Source organism: Hemicordylus capensis, chromosome 6 (genome assembly GCF_027244095.1).
Source record: "Hemicordylus capensis ecotype Gifberg chromosome 6, rHemCap1.1.pri, whole genome shotgun sequence".
NCBI classification, from domain to species: Eukaryota; Metazoa; Chordata; class Lepidosauria; order Squamata; family Cordylidae; genus Hemicordylus; species Hemicordylus capensis.
The window spans coordinates 165,643,577-165,661,280 of NC_069662.1; the positions used below are offsets into that span (position 1 = coordinate 165,643,577).

At 49.6% G+C, this 17,704-nt stretch overlaps 1 long non-coding RNA gene across 2 annotated transcripts in view; it reads left to right on the forward strand.

The window, feature by feature from the left end:
* LOC128331440 (uncharacterized) overlaps nt 1-14,370 on the forward strand; it is a 35,600-nt gene extending 21,230 nt beyond the window's left edge. The window contains exon 3 of one of the 2 annotated variants that reach the window (XR_008310302.1): nt 14,269-14,370. This is a non-coding gene — a long non-coding RNA (uncharacterized LOC128331440). Of the gene's footprint in view, nt 1-2,839; nt 2,924-14,268 lie in introns of those variants that run through there. The other variant, XR_008310301.1, reaches the window with a different exon arrangement.
* Nucleotides 14,371-17,704: the final 3,334 nt, after the last annotated feature.

A 17,704-nucleotide genomic window follows, 5' to 3' on the forward strand; every position in this document is an offset into this window, starting at 1 on the left:
TGTGGCATTGCCCTTGGCACCCTGTGCTGGCAGCGGAGTGGTGCTTTATTTTCAGTTTATTTATTTCTTGAACCGGACAACCTGTCATTCTCCTCAGGCTAAAAACCCAAAGCGCCTCAGGTAGGCTGAGGGGCTTGTGGAGCATTTTGAACACTAGATGGCAGCAGCAGGCCTAGGCAGGAGGGGAAAACACAGGGAGATGTTTCCCCATGTAGCTGATGCGTTCACTGTAGAAAACGAACTTTTAAAACCAAAATAATAATAATAATAATTAGGAATCATCATCATCATCATCATCATCATCATCATCATCATCATCGCCAAATACAAAGATCTACAAACTGAAATTGAAAGGCTGTGGCCAAAATAATCCCAGTGGTGCAATTCCCTAGGTGCAATTCCAAAAGACCTTGAAGAGCACCTCAACACCATAGGGGCCACAGAAATCACCATCAGCCAATTACAAAAAGCAACTTTACTGGGAACAGCCTATATTCTGCGACGATATCTATAACAACAGCAACAACATTGACAATAAAATTCTGGCATCCCAGGTCCTTGGGAAGGACTTGATTTCTGGATAAAACAAAGCAGTCAATAACACCTGTCTGACTGTGTGAAATAATAATAAAAATAAATATTTATTACATTTCTATACAACCCCATCCAAGAGCTCTGGGCAATGCACAACGATTAAAAAACAAAAACAAACACCATTTAAAAACAAACTGCTTAAAACAATATGAAAAGATTTAAAGCAGTTGAAAGTCATTTAAAACCATTAAAAAATGCTTAAAAACAATTTAAAAACCTTGGAAGGCCAAACAAGTAAGTCTTTAGGGCTCTTTTGAAGGCCAGCAACAAGCCCAAACTACGTATATCTGCTGGGAGTGCATTCCACAGGCCTGGAGCAGTTACAGAGAAGGCCCCGTTCCGAGTCGCCACCAGACGTGCTGATGGTATCCAGAGAGACGGACCTCTCTGGATGACTTCAACATGCAATGGGGATCATACAGGAGAAGGCGCTCTCTAAGGTAACCCGGTAATCCAATATATTATTCTTATAATTAATAATAATAGCATAAGAGCTCGAATTTATTTCTTTATTTAACATCTTTTTATACCGCCCAAAACTTGAGTTTCTGGGCGGTTTACAATTAAACCCCCTCTTGTCGACATAAACGTGATGTTGAGACTCCACAAAAAACAGATACAGCTCGTTCACACAACCACCGAGGGATGGCCGGGAGTGGCGGGGGCGAGGGAGCCTACCTGCCTTCCCCCAGATGTTCAGAGCCCACATGAGCAGTGCTGTGGTGAGGGCGATTGGAAGTGGTGTGTGTGTGTGTGTGGAGAGCTGGGCTGCCAGGTATCCCACAATGCAGTGCGTGAGCAGTGAGGTGCATTGAGATGTCTCCCTGCTGCTGGACCATTTCTTCTCCCCTCCCCGACTCTATGATAAAGATGGCTACCGGCAGCCCCCAAGCAACTGCTAGCAGCCCAATGGCCCATTCAACCGGCAGGTGAGGCTTGTCCTCCCATCTCACTATAAGCCCAGGTTTAGAATCAGGACTACCTGGGATGGGGGCAGCATCTTGACCAGGCCTCCTTATGACCAGCCCCACCTGTTCAACTCAGGGAGGGCTGGTTGTGAGAACAACCTTAGAGCATTGGACTACCCAACTTGAGCAGGAGGTGATGGAAGAATGGCCTTCCAGAGCAGACTTCTCCACCTCAGTGGTATGACCCTCTCCTTCCCGTGCAGGCAGGGGAGCCCTAACAAATTTCCCCTCAACCCAGTGACAAACACTGGCATGGCTGCAAAAGCTCTGGTCTAAAGATGGGGTTTCCGAGCTTGGTTCCCCAAAGACTGACGGACTACAGCTCCCATCATGGTCTTTGGCGTTTGTGACTGGCGATCATGGGAACATAGAACACAGGACACCGCCTTATTCTGAGTCAAACCCTTGGTCCATCTAGCTCAGAATTGTCTACACAGACTGGCAGCGGCTTCTCCAAGGTTGCAGGCAGGGGTCTTTCCCAGCCCTACCTGGAGATGCTGCCAGGAATGAACCTGGGACCTTCTGCAGGCAAAGCAGATGCTCTTCCACTGAGCTGCAGACCCATCCCCATTTGGAGCCCGACCACATCTGGGGAGCCTGAGAATTCCTGGTCTAAGTGACCGACCAAACTGGGCTTTAGGTTTCTCACCAACAGCTTTTTTCAATGGCTTCCACAGTCCGCAGAAGAAGCATGGCTGTCTGGCCGCTTGGCCTCTGTCAGGATCAGCCAAGCTTCAAAGCAGAAGTTTGGGGCTGGCCATTTGACACTGCAAAGTGCAGAATGAAGGATCAGTTTTGCTCTCTCTCTCTCTCTCTCTCTCTCTCTCTCTCTCATCCGACCCAGCACTACAATTTGCACCCTCGGGTTGTAGTGAGTTTTGCCACTCCAACCCGAGGTTGAACGCAGCCTGCGTTACCTGTGAATGTGGAACTGCATGCTGTGTTCCTTGTAACCGGAGTTGAGGGAGGAAGCTCCTCCCTCTCTCCAGCTGTGATTGGCTGTGCAGGCTGTCCTTCATGCAAGAAGGAAGCCCACACAGCCAGTTCCCCCTCCTCTCTGCAGTCTCCCTGACTGTAATGTAATGTAATGGCTCTCCATTACATCCAAATTCAGACAGGCGCATGGGAGGTGGAGATGGGGAGCAGAACCGTGGTCTTAGTAAACATTAGAGGTTGCTTCCATACTAGCCATTTCCTCTGACACTGACACCACCATTCGCTCACTCTGTTATTGTGGAGTATCTGGATGATGTTTCTACCAACCTGTTCCATTCCAGGGTTTCCTGTGTTGGCCTCCCCTCCTTTCTTCCAAATCTGATTTGCCGCCATTTTACCAGCCTTGAATGGAATTGCAGTGCCAGCCTGTTCAGTGTGGACCAGCAAAGGGCCATTGAGGTCTCTGGTAAGAGGAGGGATGTGAACTTGAGTTTCAGAATTTCAACAGTTGCAGGGACATTTTTTGCTGATCTGTGCATGCCTATGCCCAGCACATGCAACCCATTCGATATGAGCAGAGCCTTCATTTGAGGGGCTAGTTAGCGACTAGTCTTGTTCACATGCCCACTGGTAGGGTAGGGGAAGTGCTCAGCCTGGCTCAGAAAGCTGGGTGTGTGCTCCCAATTTTTGGTTGTGTGCTTGCAAACGTTGGTAGGAGGTGGGGAGAGCGATGGTGTGCAAAGAGGCAGCTGGTTAGGATGGCTTTCCCAACTAACTTTGAAAAATATTGGGGAGAGAAAATGGGGGTGGTGTGTTTGTGCTACCTAGCTGGTGCCTCACACTCGATAATTTCGCCCGCCTCCTACCTTGATGTTTCCAAGCCCACAACAAAAAATTAAGAGCATGCCTGGCTCTCTCACTAGGATTGCCATGCCTCCTGGAATTTAGGGTAGTGCCCGGATTTTGGCTTCTCCACCTACCTGTTAAATTCCACCTGGATTTACACAGATTTCAAATGTGCTGCCCAGATTGCCTGGATTTTACCCTGGATCCAATAATATGGGAGGGCAGAGAAGGAGGGGAAAGTATAAAAACCTGCCAAACAAACAACGAAATAAATAAATAAATAAATAAATAAATAACAGATGCAAATTAGTTGCCACATAATTTGCATAATATGCAAATTAGGCCACCTGGATTTGGGGGGCTTGAATATGGCAACCCTATCTCTCACCCAGGCTGGGCTCTTTTCTCACCCTGCCAGTGGTTGTGTGAATGGGCCGACTGCTTTCCTTCCCTCCTCTGGAGTGGTGAAACTGCAGCTCTGTTTCTCTCTCCCTGTCCCGAGGAAGCTGTTTTCCCCCTTTTGATTCCTGGCAGGCGGATCATAGCTTCTCGAGCTTTAATGGCGACAGTGATGTTAGGAGGAAGCAATGGGGATTAAGCTTTCCCTAAAGAGCTCCCCTCGTTCTTGGGTGTGGTCTGGCCCAAGGGCTGGCAGTTTCCCCCGAGATCAATAGATTCAGGCCCATGTCTTAGAGACTCAATGGCTTCTGTCGGGGGTGGGGGTGGGGGACACAAAACAAATCACAGGGATCAGGAAAGTTCAGGATCTGGGTCACTTCCTTGTTGCCTTAACATGTGAATTTCTGCCCCCCTGCACAATACGGCACTGGCCAAAAGGTCAAAGGCTGGGGATTAAAAACACAAACGGTGACGGAGACGGAGATGTACTGGAAGCTGCCGTATACCAAGGCAGACCGTTGGTCCATCTGCTCCAGCGCTGCCTGCTCTGGCGGGCAACAGCTCTCCAGGGTCCTAGGCAGGGCTTGTCCCCGCACAACTGAGCTACCTGAGATCCCACCCCACAACTGGAGAGACCAAGAAACCCACCTGGGGCCTTCAGCATGCAAAGCATTTGCTCTGCCACTGAATTGTGGACCCTCGCAAGAGGGGGCCAAGAGCTTGGCAACTGCCAGTGGGGGAGAATAGGTGGCTGATTCTGCATCATGGGCAGGAGACTCTAAACTAGGCCTGTCTACACTACACATAGAAACCAGCTTCAACTCTGTTCTCCATGGCTCCTAATAACAAACCCTAGAGAGTGCCATATTAACCATGGACAAGGGCACAGGTTCTCAACCTTGGGTCCCCTGATGTCATGGGACTACAACTCCCATAATCCTCAGCCCCGTTGTGGCTGGGGGATAATGGGAGTTGTAGTCCGACAACATTGGGGGACCCGAGGTTGAGAACCCCTGAGCTAGGGGTGTCTGAGAGAGCATTTCCAGTGCCCCCACACAAACGTACAAGCCTCTGTCTGTTTTCTTCAGAAGTAAGTTCCATTCTGTTTAAATGTGCCTAGGATTGCAGCCTTAGACAGAGAGACTGGCTTACAGTTCTAGCGGAGATCTGCCCTTAGCAGTTCAGGACACAGGGCAGGTCTCTCACATCGCCCCACTGGTTTGCTGCTCTAAATCCCCTCTGCCAAAAGGGCATTGAAAAAATGGAACTGAGGCTCAAGTACCTGCACTTCCCTGTGACTTTTAACTGGCCTCCTAGAGTTGGAAGGCACCTGAAGCTCATCTAGTCCAGCCTCCTCCCCAAACGCATATCCGCCCACAAGTGCCACACCAATAACCTCAGCAGCCCACAAAATATGCTTGTAGAGTAAACAGATGATTCATCTCATGTAAGTGAGCCAAGCCACACATTGCAGAGGAAGGGAAGGGTCCCAGAGCATGGCCCAAGGGCGCATGATATAGCCCCCCTTGCTAAAGCTAAGCAGGTGTGGTCAGTGTTCAGATGGGAGACCCATGGGTGCCACCTTTAGGGATGGGCTGTAGAGCATCTGCTTTGCATGAGAGGTTCAATCCCTGGCAGCATCTCCAGGTAGGCCTAGGAATGTTTCCTGCTTGAACCCTCGGAGAAGCTGCTGCCAGTCAGTGTAGACAGTACTGAGCTAGGTGGACCAATGATTGGACACAGTAGAAGGCAGCTTCCTATGTCCCTATGTCCCATTAAGTCCAGTAGGGATTTGAGCTGGTTCAGACATGCTGACTCCTCACTCAGTGACTGCCATGTCAAGTGAATGACCTGTATAGGAACATAGGAAGCTGCCATATACTGAGTCAGACCATTGGTCCATCTTCTCAGTGTTGTCTACACAGACTGGCAGCAGCTTCTCCAAGGGTGCAGGCAGGAATCTCTCTCAGCCTCTCTCAGCCAAGAGATGCTGCCAGAGGGGAAACTTGGAACCTAGATGCTATTCCCAGAGATGCTAATCCCCTGAGGAGAATATCTTACAGTGCTCACACATCCCCAACAGCTATAACACCTGGGGCTATTGAGTTTAGAAAAAAGACGACTGCAGGGAGACATGATAGAGGTCTATAAAATCATGCATGGTGTGGAGAAAGTGGATAGAGAGAAATTCTTCTCCCTCTCCCATAACACTAGAACCAGGGGTCATCCCATGAAATTGATTGCCTGGAAATCTGGGACCAACAAACGGAAGTACTTTTTCACACAACGCATAATCCACTTGTGGAATTCTCTGCCACAAGATGTGGTGACAACCAACAACCTGGATGGCTTCAAGAGGGGTCTGGATAACTTCATGGAGGAGAGGTCTGTTGACGGCTACAAGTCGGAGGGCTGTGGGCCACCTCCAACCTCAGAGGCAGGATGGCTCTGAGTCCCAGTTGCAGGGGAGTAACAGCAGGAGAGAGGACATGCCCTCCACTCCTGCCTTTAGGTTTCCAGTGGCATCTGGTGGGTCACTATGTGAAACAGGATGCTGGACTGGATGGGCCTTGGGCCTGATCCAGCAGGGCTGTTCTTATGTTCTTATCAAGTTTCCCTTTCATATGCAACCATGGTGGACCCTGCTTAGCTAAGGAGACGTGGATGTCTTATCCTAGGGGCAGAATCATGGACAGAGCTTTTGTCAGCTGATATGCCAGGGGTTTCAACAGAGCCGCACACAGGTAGCTGCCGATCATCAGGCACAGAGTGTTTAATCGTACAATCCACTCTTCTTCCATCGTGGATTTCAGAAGGTGGCAAATATGAGGTTCTCAGGCTGTCATACATCCCTAGGAACATAGGAAGCTGCCTTATACCGAGTCAGACCCTTGGCCCATCTTGATCAGCACATCAGGAGTGGTCAGTCGAGGCCACAATTGCTGGGGTTGATGGGAGTTGTGGTTCAGCAAGAGCTGGAGGGCCAAGATTGCCCACCCCAGGTCTACACTGACAGGCAGCAGCTCTCCAAGGATCCAGGCAGGCGTCTCTCCCAGCCCTACCTGGAGATGCTGCCAGGGAGTGAACTGGGGATCTTCAGCCCGCATCCATGCGGATGCTCCTCCACTGAGCTATGGTCCCACCCATAAGAGGAATGTCATACAGCATGCCGATGGAGTCACCCATCCCAATGCAGACCAAGGCAGACCCTGCTTAGCAGAGGGGACAATCCATGCTCGCTACCAGAAGACCTCCTCTGACCAGACTTAGCCATCCTTATCTTTAGCACCATGGCTGCCTCATGACTCCTCTCAGACCATTCCCTGGGACGACATAATCAATGGTACAAGAAAATAGAGCAGTGTCCCTGCGTGTGAGTGCCAAGTCCAAGGTGTGAGTAATAGATAGGAGATCCATTGAGATACGGCCCTGTACAATCCTGCCTTTATTTGCAACACTAATGTGCTTAATGTTGGCTTCCCAGTCCCCGAATGAGCCATGACTTGCTGAAATACAGTTCCGCACTGGTCCGAATGTGTACAAAGCTTCTTCATACAATCAGTATTGAAACGACAGTGTATTTGATAACACACTGCTTGGGAAAGTTCTGGAAATCGTTGAGCTTCGGGCGATATGCTTCATACATTTCCCGTCACTACAGTTATCTCGGTTTATGCAAATCGCTGTAGTCACGCAACAGCATGAGTTTGTTTGTGCTGTGTATGACATGAAAATATTTATTGTGCTGTGCAGAATGTCAATCTGAGGTTTTTCGGGCTGCTGTAATTTCGGTGCAGTGCAAATATAGCTCCGGCCCCCTGCAGTGATTTCGTATTTTCCATATTATCTACTCCACTGCAGACAGGAAGAGTATGTGTGATGCTCTTTTACATGCAGATTGAATTTAGCACCCATTTGAAGACTTTCCAAGATCAACCATTTCCTTATCATGGCCGTTTAGAATGGTGCGATTTTTGCCATCCCAGCTCCAGACTCCTGGCATGATTCCGCCGTGGAGCCAAGGTGGTTGGACTTGCCATTGGATCTCCAGAAACAAAAGAAATCTGGGCACTCATTTCCTCTGTGTATAATTTGCCAAGAATTAAAGAAGCCTAACACGAAACTGCCTGAGATTGAGTCAGACCACTGATCCGACTTGCCCAGGATTTCTGACAGGGCTGGTTGTTGTTGTTGTTGTTGTTGTTGTTATTATTATTACATTTATATCCCGCTCTTCCTCCAAGGAGCCCAGAGCAGTGTACTACATACTTGAGTTTCTCTTTCACAACAACCCTGTGAAGTAGGTTAGGCTGAGAGAGAAGTGACGGGCCCAGAGTCACCCAGCTAGTCTCATGGCTGAATGGGGATTTGAACTCACGTCTCCCTGCTCCTAGTCCGGCACTCTAACCACTGCACCACGCTGGTTTGAGGCTGCTCTCAGCGAATTCTCCCCCACGGACCCTCTGCTACCTGGCTGGGCCCTGAGAGAGTCATGCTACCATTTGGTAGAAGAGCGCTGGTCTTGTGGTAGCAAGCATGACTTGTCCCCTTAGCTAAGCAGGATCTGCCCTGGTTGCATATGAATGGGAGACTTGATGTGTGAGCACTGGAAGAGATTCCCCTCAGGGGATGGAGCCACTCTGGGAAGAGCAGAAGGTTCTAAGTTCCCTCCCTGGCAGCATCTCCAAGAGAGGACAGAGAAAGAGTCTTGCCTGCAACCTGGGAGAAGCTGCTGCCAGTCTGTGAAGACAATACTGAGCTAGATAGACCAATGGTCTGACTCAGTATATGGCAGCTTTCTATGTTCCATGACATGTAGGCTATGGCACAGATGGGATCTCAGCTAGCAGCAGCAGGTGGGCCCTTCTGAGGGCCCTGGGCAGCTGCGCTATGGTGCCAACTCCTGATGCCATCTCCACTGACTGGCAGTAGCTCTCCACTGGCTCAGACAGGCCTTGTACAAGCCCTACCTGGAGATACCAGGCAACATAGGAACATAGGAAGCTGCCAAGTCAGACCCATGGTCCATCAAGCTCAGTATTGTCTACCCAGACCGGCAGCAGCTTCTTCAAGGTTACAGTCTCTCCCAGGCCTATCTGGAGATGCTGCCAGGGAGGGAAGAACTTGTAACTAAGTACTCTTTCCAGAGTGACCCCATCCCCTAAGGGGAATATCTTACAGTGTTTACAGGCGGTCTCCCATTCAAATGCAAACCAGGGTGGATCCTGCTTAGCCAAGGGGACAATTCATGCTTGCTGCCCCAAGACCAGCTCTGGAGCCTTCTGCAGTTAAAATATTCGCTCTGCCACCGTGCTACGGGGCCCCTCTCTGTAGACCAGCCGTCAAGCAAGAATTTCAGACCAGTTTCAAGTCCAGGAATGAAATGTTCATAGGAATGCTGCCCCCCACAGGCAGTTGAGAGCTTTGTAGATGGCCACCAGCACCCAGGAAAACGTGGCCAGGAAAAGTATGGCTCTGGATAGGGCTGTTGTTTTTTAAAAACCAAAAAAAGCAAAGGACAAGGCAAGTTCCACACATACTTCCTGACATGTTTAAAGTGTATAGAGATAGATTTTGTGTTGGGCTTATGAGAAAAGCCTTACTTGCCATTGGTATCCGGTAGCATGCCTGGAGGTTCTGCCCATAGCCCCACTCACAAATGCTGGGCTGCTTCCGGATCCAGAAAATAATAATGTTTCCCTCTACCTCCTAACCCACACTAGCTTGTGCCTCCTCACACAGAGGCCTCCACCTCCTGATAGCATCCAGGTAGACTTGAAGAGCTAGAGGTGGGGCGGCAGTTCGATCCTAAAGCCCAAGTTCTGCAGGCTGAAAGCCACAGGTCGAGTTCCGAAGACTTGTAGGGAGCGTTGGACTCTTGTCTGAAACTCCGGAGGGTTGCTGCTAGTCAATGTTGTCCATGCTATACTAAATGGACCAGTCTTCTAATTTAATAGACCAGTCTTCTCACTCAGCTTAAGAGTGTGTTTGATTGACATCCAACTTTCTGATCATTGGATCCTTAATGTTCAGCATCTTAAAGTACAATTCTGACGACTTCTCACCTGCTGCTTTCCTTTTGGGAAGGATGGTAGATCAGTGGTAGAGCATCTGCGTTGCATGCAGAAGGCCCCAGATTCAGTCCCTGGCAGCATCTCCAGGTGGGGCTGGGAAAGACCCAGCGGAGACCCCAGAGTGCTGCTGCCAGTCAGTGCCCTACAATCATCATTAAGGTAGGAGACACATCCTACCCAAGTTCCGGGAGTTGTGCATATTCCTGTTTTCCAATCAAGGTAGGAGGGGGAGGAAGTGATCATCTGCTAAGCGGTAGCTGGGTTTTCACCTTACCTCATTAAAGAGATGGGTACAACTGCTGGGTAGGGATCAGGTCTCTCACCAGCTGACAGCAGACAATCAGTTCCTTCCCCTCCTACCTTGACCGGACAACAGGAATGTGCAGCACTCCTGGAACTTGGGTCGGACGTGTCTTCTGCCTGATTGAGCACTGTGTGAAACCAGCCTAGAGAAGACCACACAGATCTAGACGGTCTTTGGCAATCTCTTCCCCCATTTCCAAGACCTGAGCTCCAACGAAGGGGTTTGCTTCGGCTGGAGCTGGTCCTTCCCCCACATCTTCTCACTGTTCCTCCTCCACCATGTTATAAAACATTCAAGCATGCTCATAAGAGTGGACTACCCCGGCACCACCTTGAACTCAGCCTGGCTGGCAGCTAACAGCTCATGGATGTTTTAATGGATTTGTTTTAATTGTCAACCGCCCTGAGCCATTTTGGAAGGGCGGTACAAAAATCAAATCAAATACATACATACATAAATAAAATAATGAGCTGACTCTGTCAAAGAGGACATGGAAGTGGAAAAGTCGAGGCGGCAGTGAAGCAAACCTCGACTCCTCCTTTGCATCTCTCCTGCAGACGGCATTAGGGGATTTTCATCTTCCGTTTTGCAAGAACTACGTGTACCATGCCACACAAGCCCAGGTATTGCCTGGGGCCTCAGACATTTCTGAACAAAGCCACCCCAAGAGTCCCTCTCTGTAGCTGCTCCAGGGAGGGAATTTTATTGTGTTTTCTTTTATTCATGAAGCTGCCATTTGCTGACATTGCAACATTCTTGGCGCAGTCAGAACTCCTCAGGTCGGACCATTCTGAGCATCTCTGAACTTTGGTGTCATGACTCAGAGCAGAAGAACATGCCTCAGTGAAGTAGCAGGCTGGGTCCCACCCCCCCCCCCGCCCAAATTATTCCCAGGAGTTGGCTTGTCTGCACAAAGTTAGGTAGAAGGCAGAGCTGGAGGTCGTCCTTTGGGCTATGCTCCAGCTAGTTGAGATGCTGCAGATGTTCCCACCCAGTGGCATCAAGACCAGCAACAGGACGCCTCCATAGCAATACCCATGGTCCTCCAAAAGGCAACGACTGCTAGCACACATTCCGATGATCTTATTTCCTGACAAAAATCCAATTTTAGAGAGAATGAGCCTTTCTCACAGTCAGAGATTCCTGAGTAGTGGAGTGTTAACCCAGGAATCTATGGTCATCTGGGACACTGGGGGTCCCCCCAACCCAGAAACTCAGACCTGGGCAGCCCAGACCTGCTACCCAAGTTAAAAGTAGGGTGAAAATGGAGCCAACTTGTTTTGGCCATCTGTACTGGAGCACCATTTTAAACTGTTCCCGGGCAGCCGGCGGCCATGTTTATCATAGAGGCCTGTGGCTTGTGGGGCTAGGCAGAGGGGAACTGCTGCAGTAGGGCTGCTTCCACAATTCATTGTGGAATATCAGCAATGGAGAGAGCTGCTGCAATGGGTGCACGAGCTGCAGAGCCCAAAGGAGTGTCAAGTTGCATAGCCTCCAAGTTGTTTCATGTTCCCTTTTTGTTTGTGATCTACTCAGCTTCAGAGGCTGAAAAGACTACCACCTGTATGGAGGCTAAGTTTATTCACAGAACCTCCCAGGTGTGCTCTTTAACCAGCTCACAGAACTCCTGCCAGCCTGAGCTTTCATTGGTAACTGGCCCCTCTTCATCGGCCAGTCTCTTGGCAATCACGGCAGTTCCCGTGAGCTCTCAGGCCAGAACGAGACCTCATCCCGAGATCTCGCGAGAGTCCCTGCAGATCGACCAAGGCCCCAGACTACACTTATGGGCATCCCTCTCTGTTTGGGCCAGTTTGGCCCCCAACATGCCCCCATCAGGGGCACCATTCCCCACAAGTTGGGATGGTGGTCGGGGTACACGAGGGGCTCATCAGGCTCTGTCCAGCCACGGAGTAAGTTTCCGTGTCTCTTCCCGCCCCGCAAACCCTGTCTCCCGACAAGGAGGCTCTGGTCTTCTGGGAGGCATAAGGTAGAAAAGTGCCTTCCCTCTGCTCATCCCCATCTGGTCATGAGAACAGGCTCAAAATGAAGCACATGCATTTTGTAATGGAATGAATGGGAATGGATATGAAGGGGCTCCTTTGTGTCCATTTCCAGCCATTCAAAAATGAATGCACCCCGGGATGTTTGGAATATATGGCAACAATGGGGCATTCTGTGTTGGGAACCCTCTGTGGCATGGGGACATTGGAAGCTGCCTTCTACCGAGTCAGAACATTGGCCCATCTAGCTCAGGAATGTCTGCAATGACTGGCAGTGGCTCTCCAAGGTTTCGGGTCTTTCCCAGCCCTACCTGGAGGTGGGACCTTCTGCATGCAAAGCAGATGAGTCATGGCCCCATCATCATTCATCATTGCCATTTGTTTCATTATGTTTTTTTTTTAAACTAAAAATAAACTATGCATCTTACTTGTGAGAAGAAACTGTGAGGCAGCATTGTTGGAGGATGTTATGTTCACCCCTGCTAACTTGGTTGCCCCTGCTCTCTGGGCAAAGAGGCACCTTTTAACGTGGCGATTCTCTTTATTGACAAGGGGGAGAGTAACTGGCCCTATGCACCCCCAGCACAGGACCTCCAGTGACTGTTGCTGGTGTCTATCTTGTGTTTCTTTTTAGATTGTGAGCCCTTTGGGGACAGGAATCCATCTTATTTATTTATTATTTCTCTGTGTGTACCGCCCTGAACCATTTTTGGAAGGGCAGTATAGAAATCGAATAAATAAATACAATAATAATAATAATAATAATTGTGTTTTTAAAAAATATAAAAGGCTGCTACCAGTATAAAGGTAAAGTAAAGCGTGCCATCAAGTCGATTTCAACTCCTGGCACCCACAGAGCTGTGGGGGTTTGTTTTTTTTTGGTAGAATACAGGAGGGGTTGACCATTGCCTCCTCCTGCACAGTATGAAATGATGCCTTTCAGCATCTTCCTGTATCACTGCTGCCCGATATAGTACCAGTGGGGATTTGAACCGGCAACCTTCTGCTTGTTAGAATTTCCCTGCTGCACCACTTAAGGTGATGCTACCAGTATAGGTGGTCTTAAAAAGAATTACCTGTAATGCCTCACAATGGTCCAGTGATGTGAGGCATATGGGTAGAAAAACATGGCCACCGCAAGTCAGGAGGAACTTGTAATAAGTAAAGCACACTTTCTCTCAAAACCCTGAAGATTTAATGATAATAAATTAAAATTACAGTAAAGGGGTGGGGGGAGGAACACACAAAGAGAAACCAACATGAATTAAAAAGAAAATAAAATGGAAAGCAAAGATGAAAGTAACATGTTTGCCGCGCCTTAGAAAATGTACTAGGGAATTTTTTTGCCTCCTTCTCCATGCACTGGAACATGGGAACACCCAGTCAACTTGACAGGCGGTTCATGCAGGGCAGAAAAAGGGAAGGGTGTTTTCCCACAGTGCTGGGCACCAACAGCAACTTCCTTCTTGGAGTGAATAGCGGATATGTGTGTATAGAATTTCCATCAGGGATGTAATGTGAGCAAAAGAGTCAAACCTTTCTCCCATTGGGCTTCTCATGTCCATATGAATTGTTTCAAAAACATGGAAGTTGCAACTGAACTCGGAATAAACTAGTTCAGGGGTTCTCAGACTAGGGTCCCCAGATGTTGTCGGAATACAACTCCCATCACCCATGCTGCAATGAGAGCTGGTCTTGTGGTTGCAAGCATGAATTTTCCCCTTTGCTAAGCAGGGTCTGCCCTGGTTTGCTTTTGAATGGGATACTACTTGGGTGAGAACATTCTAGGGGATGGGGCCGCTCTGGCAAGAGCACTTGCATGCTTGCATGAAGAAGGTCCTCTCTGGCAACATCTCCAGATAGGGCTGAGAGAGACTCCTGCCTGCAACCTGGGAAAAGCCGCTGCCAGTCTGTGTAGACAATACCAAGCTAGATGGACCAAGGGTCTGACTCAATAGAAGGCAGCTTCCTATGACCTTTGGCCACTGCAGCAGGGGATGATGGGATTTGTAGTCCAACAACATCTGGAGACCAATATTTGAGAACCCCTGCACTAGTGCACTTCCATTGGAAGCCCACCAATCTCACCACCTCCCTGCCCCCCTTTCAGGCCTTATCTTCAGGTAATGGCTCTCCCTTGTTTGCAGCTGCTTAAGGACCTGCTCCCATCCGGCTGGAGAGTGTGAGGCCTCGGAGTGCTTGCATTTCTAGCTTGGAATGTTCCTTATCTGTGCATCTGGGCGTCCTGCTTCCCTTCTGTCCCACTCAAGCCAGAGGGGTGAGAAGATCATCACTGGGGAACTACTGTTCACGAAGGAGCATTCATCATGAACCTGACCGTAGGATAAAGTTCCTATCTACTCATCAAGTGGATTTGTACAATTCTGGGCAAACACAAGGAGCTGTGGCAGCTATGAGCAGAAATCTCAATAATGTGTGCCGTGGAATGCGTCTTATTTGATTGGCCCTCTATGTTTTTTCTTAAGGCAGGGCAACCTGAATGCAGAGGTAACCTTTGGGTCCCAGAGCCGACCTGGTTCAAGGCAGTGGTGATGGAAAGACCTCTAGCCGACAGGCTTGCCAAGAGAGGGTGATTTAGAGCACTTACCTTTAAAGAGCACTTACCTTTTATAACCCCCAAACTTATTTTAAGAGAATTGTTGGCTTATCTAGGAATTTATTTGGGGGAATTGGCAAAAGGCCTAAAACTGCACTACAAAAACATATTTTTCTTGAATTTACTTGGATTAATTAAGTCAAGAAAAGCAGAGTAGGCGTTTTAATACTTGCACTATGTGAGTTGGAAGGTGAAGGGGCAGCCCAAGATACTGGGGGCACCTGAGGTGAGGTACCCAATGCTGGGGGAGATCACTGGGGCTGTTCTGGAGCCTGAGCCATGCCCCGCCGGGGGCTTCAGTGGCCCTTACCATTGGCGGCCCGGGTTCTTTGAACCCATTTGCACAACGGTGGCTACACCCCCGAACTGAATAGGATACAACAGAGGGCTTCTATGCCTCTCCCAGAGTTATCATAAAGTCGCTAACTTGCTTTTGTGTCCGGACACTTGGGCCTTGCAACAGGTTGTGCTGATGTTTTGCAGGTGTTAAAGGCAACATTCCCTGACTGACTTGAGTCATGGTGTTATGAGAGAGGGAGAAAAATTCTCTTTCCACTTGATCAAGCTCTCTCGTGTCTTCCTTGGGTGGTCTACACTAAAATGTCCCAGACACTTGAGCCTTTCCTCTCAGTGGGCTGCAAGAAATCCCATTTTTAGACGTGATGCAAAAGACACCCCCCAACCCCAGGATGAATGGCAAGAAGGGATCCTGCAGAAAGGCAGGGTGAGAGGCAGCTGCCCTCCGTGCGGTGAGAGAAGCCTGCGAGGAATGCAGCGAGCACCTCCTTTGTGTCAACGAGCCGGGTCTCAGCCCTTGCCTTAATCTCAAAGTGCACATTTTCAGGCTCCTTGCAAAGCAAATTTACTTTGTCAGAACACAAGGTGAGCTATGCGGTGGCCGCAGACTGACTCACCGCGGAGACGTTTTCTCCTGAAGCAAAGGGGAGCCAACAGCAGCCGGCCGCTCAAACTCCTCCACAAAGCAGTTAAGAAAGGGACGTGGTGATGGCCACCAGCTTGGATGGCTTCAAAAGGGAATTGGGCAAATTCAGGGAAGACGGGTCTGTCCAAGGATACTCGTCTGGTGGCTCTAGGCCATCTCCAGCCTCAGAAGCAAGATGCCTCTAAATACTAGTGGCAGGGGAACAACAGCAGGAGAGAGGACCTGCCCCCTCAGCTTGCCTGTGGGCTTCTCAGGGGCGTTTGGTGGGCTGCTGTGTGAAACAGGATGCTGCTCTAGATAGGCCATGGGCCTGATCCAACAGGGCTGTCCTTATGTTCTTAAGGGGTCCCCAGATGTGGTCGGGCTACTTTGCTATATGGAACCTCCAGGTTCAGAGGCAGTCTACCTCTTAATCGCCATGGCTGGGGAGCAACAGTGGCAGAAGCCTGTGGACTTCATGCCATGCTTGCGGACTGCTCAAAGACACCTGGTTGATCTCTGTGGGAAGGAAGATGTGGGACTAGATGGCCTTTTGGGCTGATCCAGCAGAGGTCCTCTTGCATCTCCCTCCCCTTTGATTACTACCTGGTATCTGCAAAAAGGTGCAAGCGACATTTCCATAGAGACTAGGATCTGGGCTTCTGAAGGTACAGAGACCTTCACTCCAGGTGGCAACTTGGTAAGCCCAGGCACAGGGGTGATTAGGGGTACAGTTAGGTAAGGGCTTTGGAACCCCCCCACTTGAGGGCTTGGGGGTGGGTGAGCTTCGGGCAAGTTAAATCATTTTTTTAACCTGCATGTGCACAGGGAGCCCCTAAAGGGGCCAAAAATGGCCTGATCTGTCATTTGGGAGGCAGGTGGGCTCAGGGAAGGAGCTCTTGCCACCTCCCCCAGCTGGGTCTCCCCTTGAGTGGCTGCCCCCATCCCTGACGCACAGTGGTGGCTGAAAAAAGTTTTTTAAAAGATTTAACTTGCGAGACAGGGGTGGGGCAGTGGCGGAGGTCTGGGGAGGCCCCCAAGAACATTTGGAGCTCACCCCGGAGACAGGAGGCCACCAAATCCCCAAGGTCTGTGGCTAAGTATGCCTCTGGGGGTGATCCTTGCATGAAGCAAGGCGAGGCAGTCACCTCGGGGGGCAGGTTATACCAGGGGGCCAGCAAGGTGGCAAGGTGCCCCCCACAACTGCCACCAGAGCAGCTCCTTGCTTGCACTCCAAGCTTTGGAAGGAGTGCTTCTCCTTCCCTTCCTTGCCAAGCTTGGAAGAAGCCCAGGGAGAGATGAGGAGGTTGCTGGACACTTGCCCTCCTCCCCATCCCCTGACCTTGCAAAGGTCAGTTTTGAAAGGGGGCTGACTCCCACCAGAGCCATACGGCAGGGCAGATTTTGGCTCCTTACCTCTGGGACCCCAACCCCATGGCCACCCCTGCCAAAGTAAAGTAAAGTAAAGTAAAGTAAAGTAAAGTAAAGTAAAGTAAAGCCGTCAAGTTGATTTTGACTCCTGGCACCCACAGAGCCCTGTGGTTTTCTTTTGGTAGAATACAGGAGGGGTTGACCATTGCCTCCTCCCACTCAGGATGAGATGATGCCTTTCAGCATCTTCCTATATCGCTGCTGCCTAATACAGTACCAGTGGGGATTCGAACCAGCAACCTTCTACTTGTTAGTCAAGCATTTCCCCACTGCGCTACTTAAGGCGACTCCCCTCTGCCTAAGCATCTTGCATAGTCTCACCATTGCTGCTGGCTTCAGTGCTGATTGCAGTTCATCTCTGCATCCCACTCTCACTTTTGAAAATTACAGTATCCCCAGAGAGGGGACATTTTTGTAGGGATGAATCCTACCAGGCAGTTAACACTTATAGGCCGCCCACGGAATGCGGGAATTCCAGCAGCCTAAGAACCTGTATCCATTAACATTTGAATGGCCACAACTTGAGTTATTGTTGCTAATGGCTAATTAATGATTGAGTTAGACAGTATATAATTACATTCCTATAATGAAAGGAAATTAGACAATCAGGCCC